This window comes from Emys orbicularis, chromosome 4 (genome assembly GCF_028017835.1).
Source record: "Emys orbicularis isolate rEmyOrb1 chromosome 4, rEmyOrb1.hap1, whole genome shotgun sequence".
NCBI classification, from domain to species: domain Eukaryota; kingdom Metazoa; phylum Chordata; order Testudines; family Emydidae; genus Emys; species Emys orbicularis.
The window spans coordinates 40,299,683-40,315,447 of record NC_088686.1 but is presented as its reverse complement, the minus strand read 5'-3'; the positions used below and the strand labels follow the sequence as shown (position 1 = coordinate 40,315,447).

Below are 15,765 nucleotides of genomic sequence, written 5' to 3'. Positions count from 1 at the left end.
TGCAATGTTTGAACCTGGAGGGTATTTGTGTGTCTGAGCTATAAGGCCCCAGCAAAATGAGGAGTAAATCTCATCTGCCTTTAACACAGCCTCCAGTGTCCTGAAAATCATAGTTCTCTTTTCTTAACAGCTGCTGTTTTAACCCAGCACCATTACCCTTTCATCCGTCAAGTTTGTCCTTATAACCCTTTGGGACTGACTCAGATTAAATGCATATAATTGGGCAGTGAGTTGGAAGTGCAGCCCAGCACACTTATGGTATTAGTCAAAACAACAATACCCAAACACTTGCCAGTAATCCAAGATCCTGTAACATAACCTCTAGGAATGATCCACAGCTATGAGGTAAACCTCCCAGGCCCCCTGGGTTCACACAGATAGTGGGTTTCTAACTGTTTTGGTTGCAGGCTTCTAGTTTTTACTAGCCTGACTGACTTTCCCAGCCTTTTTCAAGAAGAATTTATTCAGTGTATTTCATTCATCCAAAAAACTTAATAACCTCAGGCTGACTCTAGCAAATCAGACCAGAAGGCTTTTCCCAGGAGGGAGTCAGTGTGCTAAACCTTCAGCAGAAACCCAAAGACCTGTAATTCATGCCCTGAAACATTAAAACATCTACTGTATTTACGTATGTGTGTGTGACATATATACACAGCTTACACAGTAGGCACATATATCTATATATACAGAAGCCAATATACACACACAACTGCTTTATGCGCCAGACTGATCCATGGATTAATCCAGCTTCTGTCAATGTAACCCTGAGTGCGAGGGCTCCACAGTGGAAAGTCTGCCAAGGACACAGGCTTTAGTTGCAGAAAGCAGCAGGGCAGGGCACAGTCTCTTCCACTAGGGGTCTGCAGGCAAGCAGCCAGCAGGAAAAGCACAGTGCTGGAAGGGAAGGAATCATGGGTAGGAAAATCAGGGGAAATGCTGATTCAGCGCAACCTTCCCTCAGCTAGCACCACAGGGCTTCTATGGAGAACCCAGTGGATTTGAAAGCTGCCTTCCCTCACCCCCATCTCCAGCAGGAGCTCTGTGAGACATTTTCTGCTGCTCACCCCTCAATGTCAAATCCTCTGACCAGAGACCCTGCATCAGGCAAAATGAATGTAACCCTGTTTCAGTCTCTGGGGCTCACATTCTGCCCTTAAATGTGTGTGAATGGTACCCACTGCCTTTAGTGTGAGCCACACACTCACAAAGGGGAGACTTTGGGCCCAAATTGTGCAGCATAGCTCTCAACTCCTCAGCCACACAGAACGCAAAGGACCCAAAGTGAAAGAGAGACCAGGGGAACAGAAGGGCCCGATGTAAATCTGGACACAGGCCTCATTTCTCAAGCACAAATACCATCCACCTCATCTTCCAGAGGCTGCATTTCCACAATTAGTCATTCACAGCAGCCAGAGTGGAATGATACTAAGACCTTGACTTTTGCCTCCCTCAACCCTGTCACTGGCTTACATGGGGCACAGAGAGAATACAGGATTGGGCCCCAGGTGCGTGGGTCTGAAATGAGGGCTATCCTTGTGGGGCAGAATTACATGGGGTGACATTTGTAATGGCAATAGACTGCTTGATGGAACTTTCTGGCTACAGATTTTTTTTATGGCCAAAACAAAACAACAAGTTTTACTGATCACTCATGCAGAACCTTATGGTTTTTTTTCCACCCTCCTTTTTATGTTATATTTTTATTTTGGGTTTGGTTTTCAGGGTATTGATCCTTCTATATAAGTCCCAAACACCCCCTCGAGTTTATATAGTTTAGATCTATATATACACTATATATATATACATATGTATATATACTAAAGTAATGTGAGACCAATATCTGCAATAGTCCCTATCATCCAATCACATGTTTACACAGAAATTCATGCCCTCATCTAACCCCAGCATCCACTGATATGGACAGATGCATGATACTGTTAATTCTTGGTGAACAAAGCACGTTATTTTTTTTTTCTTTGGAGGGTTTTTTCCCCTTTTTTCCTTTTATTTATTTATTTGTTTTTCAAGCAATAGTTTCATCTGCCACTTATCCTTGGGGAGGAGGGGGGCAGGGAGAATAAAAAATTATACAGATATATCCATCGATATATACACAGAAGGCTCCATGTATATATAGATAGATATATACGTTGTATATATTTGAAGAACATTTTCTGTCGTTTCACATCATCTTGTGCCGCATGAGTTTTTGGTGATTGATATTTTGGTTACCTTTATTTGATTAAATTTTTTTTGAATCATGATGCTGCCATACTGCTATTTTTTTAATTTTTAAAGTTATTGTTGTAATTTTTGGTTTGTATTTTTGGAGTAATTCCAACAAAATAATGATTAAATCAACTCGCAAGAGCGAGATAGCTCTGCAATCCAACAAAGGCAACAAAATCTTTTCTTGCCATCCTAAAAATCCAAACTTCCAGATTAAAAAAGACATCCCAAGAAAGTTGTGTGCAAAAGAATGAAGATTCTCACCCCCTATGCCTTTTTTTATTCTCCCTTTTCTTTCCTTCCTTTTTTTGCTTCTGCGCAGACCCTCTCTTGTCACCTCCCCCTTTTTACATTTCTTTTCATTTAAAAAAAAAAAAAAAAAAAGCAAGAACTGCTTCTTCTTCCCCCGCAAAAGACAAAACAAAACAAACCCTTCCAACAATAAAACCCCTACAAACTGCAGATGGCATAAAAAGAATTTTATTGCAAGTGCAGAATATCTGTTGTATCTTTATTTCTGGGTCAGTGTAAGATCATTTTTTGTGGCATGCTGTAGTTTTAGCTGATTAACTAACCATGGCCTTCATTAATCTGTGCATGAGCTGTGATGACGCCATTTCGTGTTTCATCAGAGCTATGCAGTCAGGCTAACCCAGCAAGTCTATAGTGCATGATTTGGGAGATTATTTTTAACTTTTATTTTTAGTTGAATTATAATTTACTCTTTTTGGATGAGTTGTGCCAATACCAGTGGCTGCCTCTGCAGTCTCAATGTTATATTTATTTATTTTTAGGGTTTTTTTCCTATTTTTTTAAATCTTGGTAGCGATCTTGTGTCTTGTCTGTGTCCATCTGTCTTGTCAGTGTGTCTTGGAGTCCATTGTTCCAGTGTTGTTATGTGATTCTGTTCTCTGTTCGTTAGATGTTGTTTGAATCCCCTGCACTCTCTCACTTCTCTCCCCCACCCCCCCTTCCTCCGCCTTCCCTTTTAACCTTCCCTGAAGGGAATTCCACAAAGGGGCAAAAAGCTTTTACTGACATTCTGATGCCCGGATTGCAGTAGGGAAATCATAAGGTGCCTTTATAACCTGTCAACGGAGACAAATTTTGCAGCTGGAAAGTACTTGCCAACCCTTGTCGTTTTCATTTCACTTAGAACTGCTTTACTGACCTAACAGTAAAGTGACTTCTTTGTACAAGAACAGCATTTCCATATGCCAACACTCTAGCGAAGCCATGCTGTGTCTATGCTCAGCTAGCTTAGTCTCTGGGAAAAGCTACCTGCAATGAGGCTATATGTGAAATTTAGAGGGGCCTTTTTTGGCATGCTGAAAAAAAGTGTGGCACTCTGCACACGCAATTTCATGTATTGATATATTAATTTTTTTCTAAAATTTATAATGCAGTTGTAGTCTGGAAAGGGACTCCATAAGAACACTGCCTCTTTACTCCACAGAACAGTTCCCTGTATATCGAGTCATGTCTGCCCTTTTTACTGCCACCAAGACTGAATTGTTTTGCTATTGTAAGCTCCTGACAGGTCCGGCTCCAGCTTTTTTGCTGCCCCAAGCGGCGAAGCGGAAAAAAACAAACCACACAGATAGAATGAAGCGGCGCAATTGCGCCGCTTCATTCTTCGGCGGCAATTCAGCGACGGGTCCTTCACTCCCTCTCTTCCTCTTCGGCTGCAGCTCAAAGAGGAAGAGAGGGACTGAGGGACCTGCCGCCGAATTGCCGCCCCTTTCCATTGGCCGCCCCAAGCTCCTGCTTCCTTCGCTGGTGCCTGGAGCCGTCCCTGGCTCCTGTGGATCCAACACAACTCTGGGAAGGTTAGCTGGAGTTTATTCTGCCTTACAGATCAGCAGAACATTGTCAGCTAAGTTCCAACTTCAGAATCTTTATTGCTGGAGTGACATACGGACAGAAAGAGCAGAGCTGGGTTTTCAGATGCGAGGTTGAGTGGCTGCTGAGTTTGCCTTATACAGTCATTGCGTAGTCATTGTTTAGCTTTCTGGTTTGTAAAGTTGTTTGAGATAATGGAGGCATAAGAAGTGCTATATACAATCCTGTTCTGTTCCATTTTATCCTAGATAAGGCCATAAATGGTTTACTGATACTTGAAATGTTCTTTCAGTTTCTGCTTTCATCGTCTCTCCAGGAGCAGACATTGCTAGCTTGGACAAGTTGTGACATACTTCATTGGCCAGCAGAGTGTTGTGTAGTTGTTGGAGCAGACGATCAGGAGTCTAGATTCCAGAGTTCTCTTCCCAGCTCTGCCACTGATTCACTCTGTGACCTTCCCATTTTATGCTTCACTTCATCCATCTGTAAAGTGGGGGAAAGGAAATAATACTTAGCTACATAACCTCGGGTGATAGGGTGGAGGGCAGTTGAGACTTAATTGATTAATCATTTTAAATTATCTTGGCTACTCAGATGAAAGTTACTATATAACAGTGTGATAGTATTATTAACTAGTACAAAGTGTTATAATGATTAGTGTATTAGTTCTAAGCCTTATTATCATGATTGAGTTATGAATAGCCAAGGCCTGCTGTTGCTATTAGTTGCTATGGTTTCTTGTTGAAACAATGGTTTTTAGACATTGTACGTTTCATATCAAGTAGATACATGTGTGTGAACGTGTAGCAGCAGTTAGGAGGGTAATGCCAACTACCATTCCTGTATTGACCCGGCCACAATGTGCTACTCCTTGAAAGTGTTAAATCTGCAATGCCTGGGGGTCATGCACAGGGCTCCCTTTGGTCCCTTTCATTTTCAACTAGCTTTAGTAGGAACCAGAAGTTGCTCCCCACCTTGGGCTGTTTCGTGGTCTGTGTGAAACATTCTTTGTCCATTTCCTACTGGGAAAGGTGACCATGTTAAAAAAAACCCACCATCATAACTGGCACTAGGGCCTAGATCCACAAAGGTATTTAGGTGCCTATGAAATCAGTTAATTGATTTCAAATCAATGAGAGTTAGGTGCCTAATAACTTTGAGGATCTGGGTATAGATGAGCTCCCTTTTAGCAGTCTCAGCAAATAAGCTAATGCAGAGCTCCGTTAGGTGGTCCGCAGATAGTTCCCTCTAAGGTGCGCACCTGGGCGGCCGCACATGAGAGAATGAAAGGCCACCCACTCACCTAATTATTGGAGCCGCATAGACATGGGTCCACTAATTAGGTGCCTGGACTCTGGAGAAGACGCACATGTAAGGTGAGGTGGTGGCCTTGGTGAGGATAGGGGGTAGGTAGGAGGGGGAAGTGGGGTGGGGGGAATTTGGGATGTGCAGGGCTGCAGTGGCCAGAGAAAGAGGTGACTTTTCCCAGCTCCAGGGCTGAAGCTGCAGGGGAGAAATGGCCCTCCTTCCCAGCCTCAGCTCTGTGGCTGCTGTGGCGGGGTAGAGCCCCCCCCCGCTTCCCAGCCTCAGCTCTGTGACTGCTGTGGCGGGGGAGAGACCCCTCCTTCCCAGCCCCAGATCGGGGGCTGCTGCGGTGGGGGAGAGAGGGCACATCCATCGCATTAGAAAGATAAGGCTACTGATATTAAAATATGAGTTGTGTGCTTTTATTTGTAGAACAAAAAAAGTTAATTATTATTAAGGGGTTTTTTATATAGCATTTTTATCCAAAGGGCTTTACAATAGTTAGCTAATGGTACAAACAACATTTGGAAAGATCATTAAGTGGTCCACCGAGACCCTCAGCAATTTTCAAGTGGTCTGTGGGAAAAAAGGTTTGAGAACCACTGAACTAATGATTGAATGGGAAAGGGATACTCCACTCCCCTCTCATCCCTAGACTCCGGTACAATCACAAAGCACATTGTGAGGAGCAGCTTGCCTTCCTGTTGCCTTGGTGTTACAGATAAGCAGAAGATTTATCTGTGAGGGTATTAATCTAGAGGATGGGGAAGTGTGAGGGAAAAGGAAGAAGCAGCAGCCAACAAAGATTAAAGGGACTATAGGAGGAGAAGGAGTACCACTCCATCACTCCCTCGCCCTTCCATTTTGTTACCTGGCTAGAACTCTGTTTGGGGAGCTATAGACTTCCTCCCTGCCTTCCTCCCTGCCAAAGAACTAAACATACCTGTGAGCAGATAAAATCACAGCTCATTTTTATGGTTTCTGATTGATGCATTCTAATGCCATATCTCCAAAATGACTGCAATAGGGTCTGTCTCTCTCATCCAAGTTTAAAAAAAATGCAGGGCTGGCTGTTTTTTGATGGGTTTTTTTTTTCTTTTTTAGTCTTGTTAAAAGGCAGAGATCCTAGAGGGAGGAGAGGATGACAGTCAAAAATAGAGCTGGAATTGACTAGATTCTCTTGGGAGGTTTCTGTTAATCAGAGGTCCATCAGTTGTACATAACAGGAGAGATGAATAAGCTAAGAGTCACTGGGGGTCTGCCTCAAAGACTTTACATTTATACAGATTGAAGATCTTTTCTACTGAGATTTCATGCTCTGAATGTTTGCACATGGGGGAATTTGCCTTCAAATTGGTCACAGTAGGCTGGAAGAAAGGGAGAAACTTCAAGTAACCTTGTCCATCCTCTTAAATAACCACTTGAATTTCTTCTTCCTCCTAACAGGAATCTTCAGATATGAGGCACATAGTCTGGGTGGGAATCAGAAATAGCCACATTCTATTTACCAAACCAAACCCTGAATTTTCACAGATACCTTTGTCGTGCTGTAAATGTCCTCACATCATGAGATTAGGTTCAGAAGAGCCCCTCCTGGAGAGGTTTGAGAACTTTGTTCTGACAGAGCCCAGCCTTACTTAGGTTGTAAGAGCCAATATGCTATAAGTAAGCATTGAGATGGAGTACATACATGAAGAGAATTCCACCCTGATACAACAGGAAGTGTTTATTTCTGATCGTATCAAATAAGAGTAATTCCTATTTATCCTCTGTCTAGTAAGGTTAAGGAAAAGTGCAAGTGGTGATGAATATGGAATTTTGTATTTGTACAAAACTGGCATGTTGTACAAAACTGGTTATAATACTACATGCTACACATGTATGCTGTTATTTCCTAAGTATTAAAAATCAGTTTTTATCACTTCCTTGAAACTACACAGATTTTATCAATAGTTTTAAGAAACTAAGAGATGGTTTAAAAAAAAAAATCAAACATTTGGCGTATCAGTACCATTTTCATCCAAATATAATTGTTTCCAATGGTATTACCACAATCATTGGGATAAATTACCTTTAGATTACTATTTCACATCATATCTGGAAATAAATGGTGTATCTGGAACACCATATGCAGGGCCCATGCATTTAACAATTCCACTACCGTGGAATTTGCTTCAGAATCTAACCCTCAATCAGAATTTTGCTCCAGAAACTTAACTTTTTTTCAGTGTTATAACGGAGTTCTTGTGGTTTACAGCAGGTGCAAGTGAGATCAAAATCAGACCCAGGATTTTCAGGGGCATGGGCCACTTTGCCCACACTGGTTTCCAGACCTCTTCACAAGCCACTTGTTTATATTCCAGTCCATGTGCACTGTCACATTCTGGCAATCCCTCTAGAAGCCTTGGCTGGGTTATCAAGCTGACAAATGTCTAAATTACTAAGATATGATATTTTCAGCCTTCTGGGAGAAAGTCCTTATCCCCGTTAGCTTTGATTTTCAGCTTCATAAAGTATGTGGGAGAAGGCGAAAAATACCCAGTGACACATGCAGCGAAAGAGAAGAGAGAAAGAGGTGGCATATGATCCAAAAAAAGCTTTTTGCATCACAATCAAATGCATTTATGTTAGGTCTCTATATGTCTAGGGTAAGTGATTATCTAATGTGAAACAAGAAGAAGCTATCTTGTTTCCTGAAGATAAATAATATCCCGGTGCCTGCCAGAAGATTATGGAAACGTATTGCTAAAGGAAAAGTATGTCAAGTATATAGAGATAGATGCTATCGGCAGAGATATTTGCAAATCTCATTTTGTAGCTGAAAGGTTTTGTTTTGTATTCTTTTGGTGATATTGCCTGGAGGTGAAAGCCCCCTGCTAATATCTGAAATGGTGTCCGACTAGAAGAAATGATAGCTAGTGCACTCCCTCTGGAGAGTAGCTGAATAAGCTTTGGAGGCTGGGATTCCAAATTAGCTGAGATGTCTGAGCTTGCTTTATCAGTAGGACCCGAGGCTCACCCTTTGGGGTCTAAGGCTCCACCACAGTCACTAGACAAGGCTGAAGGGCAGTAAAAGAGAACAGTACAGTAACAACACTCGAGATAATGCTGAGGTTCTTAAACTTCAAAATTATCCTATTGTGGTAGTTGTGAAATTAATATGGAGGTAGGAAAACAGGGCATAAAAACTGCTCTCGTAATGGTATAAATCAGGTGTAATTTTATTTAAAAAAAAAAAAAAACAGTGTAATTACACCAGTGTAAAACCAGCACAAGATCATAACCCGCCCATGGAAATATAGTTCAATTCCAGTGCGCCCCATTTAGCTCAGTATCATATCTCTTAGCAAGGCCAGTGGCAGATACTTTTGTACTTTGCTTTTGTTTCCAGCCTTGCAGATCTTGAGATCAGAGTTTACAGTCATGTCATTAGGGTTACAACCTTGCCTTGACCCTATATCTCCAGGGCCGCCCGGGGGGGGGGGGGGGGCAAGTGGGGCAATTTGCTCCGGCCCTGCAGGGGCCCCCACGAGAGTTTTTTGGGACCCCTGGAGTGGGGTCCTTCACTCGCTCCGGGGGCCCCAGAAAACTCCCACGGGGCCCGGGCCCCCGGAGCTTCTTCCGCTCCGGGTCTTTGGCGGCAGCGGGTCCTTCCGCTCCGGGACCTGCCGCCGAAGTGCCCTGAAGACCCGCGGCGGGGGATCCTTCCACCCCGGGACCCGCCACCGAAGTGCCGGGTCTTTGGCAGCGGGGGTCCCCTGCCGCCAAAGACCCCAGACCCCCTGAATCCTCTGGGCGGCCCTGTATATTTCTACTTCATTTCCAATCTGTTAGCCACTAGAGCCTCAGTTCTCAAGTGGTATAAAGTACTAACTCTAGGGCTATATGAGAAACTGGATATCAAAATCATGCCACCATTACTCCTTTTTGACCCAAGTGGATAGTCAAAGTTTGGGACCCTGCAAGTTGTTTCTGTTAGGATGAGAAATTGATGATGGAGTCAGGTATCTTTGGTGCAGTCTTGTTAATTTACAAAGAATGTAAAAAAGTCTGTTTCTCTGAACACAGGAGGAATCAAACAACAGGTGACAGTTTCTTTGCTCACAGTGTCAAGCCTCTTTCAGCCAGTACTCTGCCCAAAAGCGCTCTCTCAGCACCATGCTCCCAGTGCTTATTCTGCCTGAATCTGGTGCTTCCTACTCTCTCTTTCAGGGTTTCTCATCTTTTTGCTAGTTCTCTCACAGACACATAAACCTTCACAAAACTGTATAGGGGGAGGGATAGCTTAGTGGCTTGAGCATTGGCCTGCTAAACCCAGGGTTATGAGTTCAGTCCTTGAGGGGGCCACTTAGGGATCTGGGGCAAAATCAGTACTTGGTCCTGCTAGTGAAGGCAGGGGGCTGGACTCAATGACCTTTCCAGGTATATCTCCATATATATATATATATATATATATAGCAAAACCCCTCTGCCTATGTGCCTTGCATGTTTTGGGTGGTGACATGCCAGTGATTAGGGTAGAGGCCACTATTGTTTCAGCTACCTGGTTGCATAAAGGAGTTTAATGGCTTCTTACAACTATCTCAGATGAAGTGCGGCAATTACACCTCCTTATTTCAAAGATGTTTAACCCAGCTCATTACACCAGATTTAAATGGGATAAAAGCAGGATAGCAATCAGCCTGGCATGGTTTTAAATTTCAGGTGTCACCTAATTTGATAAAAATAATTTTTTCTATATTTTCATCATGCTGTTGAATGCCATCTTTGCAAGATCTCTGCAAAAAAAGGTTAATCTTCACACCTCTATTGTGGTTCCCTGTCATAGTTTGTCCTATGCTGACAATGATATAAGTTGTTCCTCTTTTGGCATTCAAGAGGCACAACAACTACCCCAATACGTTTAAGGGGAGAAAATATCAGATTTATTTCTTTAAAAGAACAACAGATTCCAACATTTTTGCCACATCAATATGAAAAGAGTAGCTATCAGCATTGGACTCAAAATGCTGCTCTGACTTTGGCAAAGCAGTGGAGGTCCAAAATGATCTTTTATTTAAGTTTTGTGTAAGTCTTGAGCATTTACTAAATTAACAATCAAAATTACTTTAAAATGATCAATAAGTACCACCGTGGCCAAAATGCCACAGCACAGTTATGGGCTCACTAGAACTAGAATAAAGTAGACTAAATTACATTACACTTATTACAATTAACTAATTAGGGGACAAGCTTGTTTTAATCTGTAATATTTTATAAACTACCTGGGCCAGGAGCTCTTTGCTGGGAGCATTTTACATGCTTTAAGAACCAGTGTACTTTTTCCAACTACTGGCCCCCCAATTAGTGATCAGACATATTTTTCAATCCATTACTTATGTATAAGGTATGATTCTCCTCCCTCCCCCCATTTCTGCCAGTGGACACACTTTTCAGGCAAAATAAGTGCCCCATTGTAAAATTAAGAACCTGATCTTCTAAGGGCTTGTACATACTAGCGCTTACTTCAGTATAACTTAAGTTGCTCAGGAATGTGGAAAAGCCACCACCAGAGTGACATAAGTTACACCGACCTAAGCGCCAGTGTGGACAGCGCTGTATCGGTGGGAGACGCTCTCCCACCAGCATAGCTACTGCCTCTGGGGGACATGGTGTGATTGTGCTGATGGGAGAACTCTCCCCCATCGGCACAGCTACATCAGCACAGCTGCGCCGCTGTAGCAACTCTAGTGTAGACTAGCCCTTATTCTGATGCTACGTCCATTGATGCAACACCATTGATTTTAGTAGAGTTACTCCTGAGTTACCCCAGAGAAAGCCAGAAGGCCTTATCAATTTTACATTGACACACAAAAAATTGTAATTAGTCCAGGGAAAATACAAAGATTTCCTAGTATAAACATGGACCTTTTCTTTTCACTGCCCTCCACCAGTGTAGCAAATCTTCCCAGTGTCCCCAAGATTAGGTCTGCAACATCATATCCATGCTACAGTGCCAAATCCCGTGTGCAAAGGGTGTTTGTCGTGGTAGTGTGTGTGTGGGGGGGGCAGAGGTGTAGTTTGCAATGTTCTCTAGGCACTGGAGTTAAATACGTGTTAATAAAAAGTAAAAAGTTTTAACCAGACTGACTCAGAATCCCGCCCCGCTCCTCTCCTCTGTTATTTAGCTTTCACTCTCTTAACAGTGGTGAAGTCATATTTGACCAGGTCTCCACTCACCATACAGAGTTTCAAGGTAGACAATAGCTGAATTTTAAACAGAAAAGGAGGATTTTTTTAAACAACAACCTTTCACACCTTTATCACAGATCACAAAGAAGCAAGAAAGGGAAAACCCTGTCATTATTTTCCAGGGCACATCTAAACTGATGCAACTTGCAATTATGGTGGCCAGCATAACTCCATGAGGTTCATTTATGCTCATCTCTGAATTTGGCCCAGTGTGTCTAGTGTGCAGAACACAGGAAGGGGAGTCAGGATTCTTGGGCTCCAATTCTACCACTGAGATCTTAGGCAAGTCACTTAGCTTTTCTTAAGCTCTGTAAAGTTAAGTTAATAATATTTCCCTGCCTCACAGCAGCCTTAGCTAAGCTTTCTTAAGCATTTGGAGATCATCAGCTGAAAAATGCTATAGAAATGCATATAGTAGTTTTACTTTTGTTATATTACTACTAGCATTTATGGTTTCCCTGTAAACTGACTGTTTTAGTGCTGATCCATAGATCATTAATGTACTGCAAAGAAGTGTCTCCAAATACTTACTGCAACACCAACAACTACACTTACAGCATCATGTAGAGTACGGACACTGCACGCCCAGTTAGCATGGGTATTGTAAGGGTCCGGACTCAACCCTGCAGCACTCCCTACTGGTTGCTTCGGGGAATCAGCTCATCCAGCGTCTGGAGCACCCCCTGCAGGCCGGTGATCCACCTTGTCCCTACTTCTGGCCCCTGTGTCCCTCCCAGGACCCAGTGCCCCTATTATTGGGATGCTGCCCCCTGGCAGTACCCCACAGATCTGGGTCTCCCCTCCCTGGGGAACCCCCACCCACTATCCCCACCTTGCCTCAGTACTAGGCCACTGCCAGTCAGCAACTAGCCCCTGCTCCCTGGGGCAGACCGCAGTATAGGCCACTCATCACTGGCAAGGGGGGTTTGGACCTGCTGCCTTAGACTAGCCCTGGGCTGCCCTCTGCAACCCCCAGTACCCCTTAGCCTAATACTAGGCCACAGCCTGGGGCTTTCCAGGCTGGAGCTCCTCAGCCCTGCTCCACTACAGGTACCCTGTGTCTAGCTCCCTGCAGGTAGGCCCTTCTCTCCCTGAACCCAGAGAGAGACTCTTGAGCTTCTGGCTCCCAGCCTCTTTATACAGGCCTGCTGAGTCTGTTTGGGGCGTGGCCCCAGCTGCAGCCACTTCCCCCGATCAGCTCAGCCTTCACGCTGCCTGCTCCCTGGGCTATCTCAGGCCCCTCCAGGCAGAAGCAGGTGTCCACCCTGCTACAGGTATCCATAGCAGTGTAGATGGTGAGGCATGGCTTAGGCGAATACAGTAGAGTGCCCTATACACCTGAAGCCCCACAGTATATTCCCTACACGGTCTCTCTACACGCCTAAACAGTGTCTCCCAGGTCTACACTACATTTAGCAGTGTAGTGACCTGCTGCCAGAGCCTTTCACTGTGGCATGTAGCTAAAGACCGCAGTGACAACTATGGACCTGGCCTGCCTCTCATTGTGTGTAGCTACATGTGTAGTGCCTGTACTCAACATACTTACTGCCTGCCGTAAGTATAGACATAGCAGGTGTGTGTGCTGAAGCTAAAAGAAATTCCAAGGAACACTCTCCATGGTACTAAACTAGAGCACTGCTTTGGGATTTATAGGCAAATGTGGAGCAAATAGATAGAATTGTGTGTTATTTCCTCCCCACGCTCCAGTGTTAGCTCTGTTAATTGTAACCCTGGACTTGGGAGTGTGGGGGCTGGCTCCTAATCCGGAATGAACCATCCCCACATTGTTTTGTGAGTACACCCAGGTTTGAGTCTAGGTTCTGAGAGCTCCTGGGCATAGTCAGCTACGGCAGACCTCAGGCAGTTGGCTATAATTCCTACATCAGGGAGATGGAGAAGGGCCAGCAGGTGGCAGGGGGTTCAAATCATATATCACTAAGAAGAACAAGGGAGTGGGTGTCAGGCAGCCGAGTCGGGGACCAGGCAACTGGCGGAAAGGTACGGTGACTTGCCAATGTAGCAGGGGACTAGGCAGTTGTGGCATATGGTGTGTGTGTGCCTGTGCATGTGTACGCATGAGCAAGTGGAAGTTGAGATGTTTTTCTGTACTAACAGCAAGGTCAAGCTTCTGGATTTCTCCTTGGCCCAATGGTTCAGGGATGGGGTTCTCAAAAGAGGGGTCCTCCTCAAGCACAGAGCCCCTCCACAGGTGGCTAGAGCCAGCCCTGAGCACCAAATGGATTGTGAACTGTAATTGGTGATATGGTAACTCAGTGTTTGAGGTTTGCCTGAAAGCAAATGCATTACCAAGGGGGATCAAATATGTGTTTTCAGTCCAAGGAACATAGGCAGTAAAACAACCAACACGTGGAGATGCTGTTCTTTCTTTAACTCAACCATTCAGTGTTTTGCATATTTCCAAATTCCTACTGCACGCAGATGGACACTTCTAGCTGGGATTCTGCAGAAAGTTTAGCAAGTGGATGAGGGGAATTGCCAAAGAGTATTTTTCCCTACTTACCATTTAGGTCAACATTTTCAGAGGAGGGCACAACAGGTGTGACTGCAAACATTTATACATGCAAGTGGGCATTGGTTCACACAGATTACACACCTAGTTAGCCATTTATGTGGTCTAGTATCCAGTCTCTAGGTGTAAATATTGGGTTTTGTAATCAAAAATACTCTCTCTATATTTTTGCATGATCATTTGTTACATTCACTCCTGAAAATTCAATTGATAATCTCTACCACCAAAAAACTGTTTTTTAATTAACTGTTTATTTCTTTCCCCTCTTCTTTTCACTTTTTGACTTTCCTTGCTCCCTTGACAGGATGTCCAAATAATTAAACTCATCTGTGGATTAGCTGAGGGTCTTTTTCTTATAGGAGACATCTGTCACCAACTCCACGGTGATTGTATTAGTAATATAAAACCTTTGATTAGCCTTGTCAAAGGGGGGGGAGGGTTTAGAATGCACCAGTATGTTCAGTTGTTTCATTCTTAGCTTTGCATTATTTTTTAACAGCAACTATAAGACTAAAGTCCATCCCCTAAGCTATGTGATCTTTTCAGCAGATGTTGTTTCCCACATCTATCGCCTTTTCCTTGGGAAAAAAAATATTTTGAAAAGAGAGAGAAAAAAGTCTCCATCACTAAGCTGGTATTTTTAGAAACAGCTGGTAAAACAACTCTGCAAATGTTATGCCTGGAGCACATCTATCCTAACAACAAGATTGTCTAAAGATGAAAGCAGCCACTGGTGCTTCTAGATAACTGCGTTAGTAATAACTCCTCCACCTGCATAGGAAGGCTAGGGAAGCCTGGTGAGGCCTTTTGATTCCTGGTTTGCTTTACCCATCCAGTTATTTGAACAGTTCTCTGCTGAAGAGTGTAAATTCACCCAGTGCTTTGTGTGACCAACATGGAGCAGTGGCACTAGGCTAGAAGAAATGAATCTCAGTATGTGAAACCTCATTTGATCATTGTTGAATATATAGCTTCCTTTTTCTTTTGGTGATTTTTTTTTCTCCTGTTACCAAATCTTTTTTTCCCCTTCCTAATGACTATGCGGAAGATCCTAGTGGATTTGCTGAAGAAATATTCCTCCAATGGTCATACATAGCCACATTTTGCAGAGCCAGACATTGCAACTATTACCCAGCAGCTTGCCAGGCTGGTGCAGCATTAGTTACAAGTTTCTTCATTGGCCTCTGTTCTAAGGAGCAATGGCTCAAATAACAATTTGCCAATTCTTCTAGTTAAGAACCTTCAAAAGCTCCTTGCGTCCCGTAGCTGGAGCTACCAGACACAGGGTTGTGCTAGGCATGCAGCACTCCCATGGAAAGCTTTCAAAATATACTCATGTCTTGAGTTGTTTTGTTTCCCCTTCTACACCAACCCTCCCCTGGCTTTAGTTGTCAGTGAGACTCATAGCTTGAGCCTCAGAAGAGGCAATATAGGAACATATTGCATTCAAATAGTGTTTTTTTTTTTAAAGCCATCTTGTACGGGCCCCAGTGTGTGAGGCTTGAGTTGGACTTTTTTTTTTTTTTTTTGCCATTGAGAAATCCCTATGAAATCAAGTTTTCTTTTCATATTTTGTTGAGAGTTGGCTTATGATGGCAGCCTGCACCTTTATAAGTGTGTTTTTTAGA

General features: G+C 43.5%; 1 protein-coding gene across 19 annotated transcripts in view; it reads left to right on the top strand.

Moving 5' to 3' along the window:
* The window catches only part of NRXN3 (neurexin 3), a 1,366,589-nt gene that overhangs the window by 1,317,917 nt on the left and 32,907 nt on the right, over window positions 1-15,765 (top strand). The window lies entirely within an intron of this gene.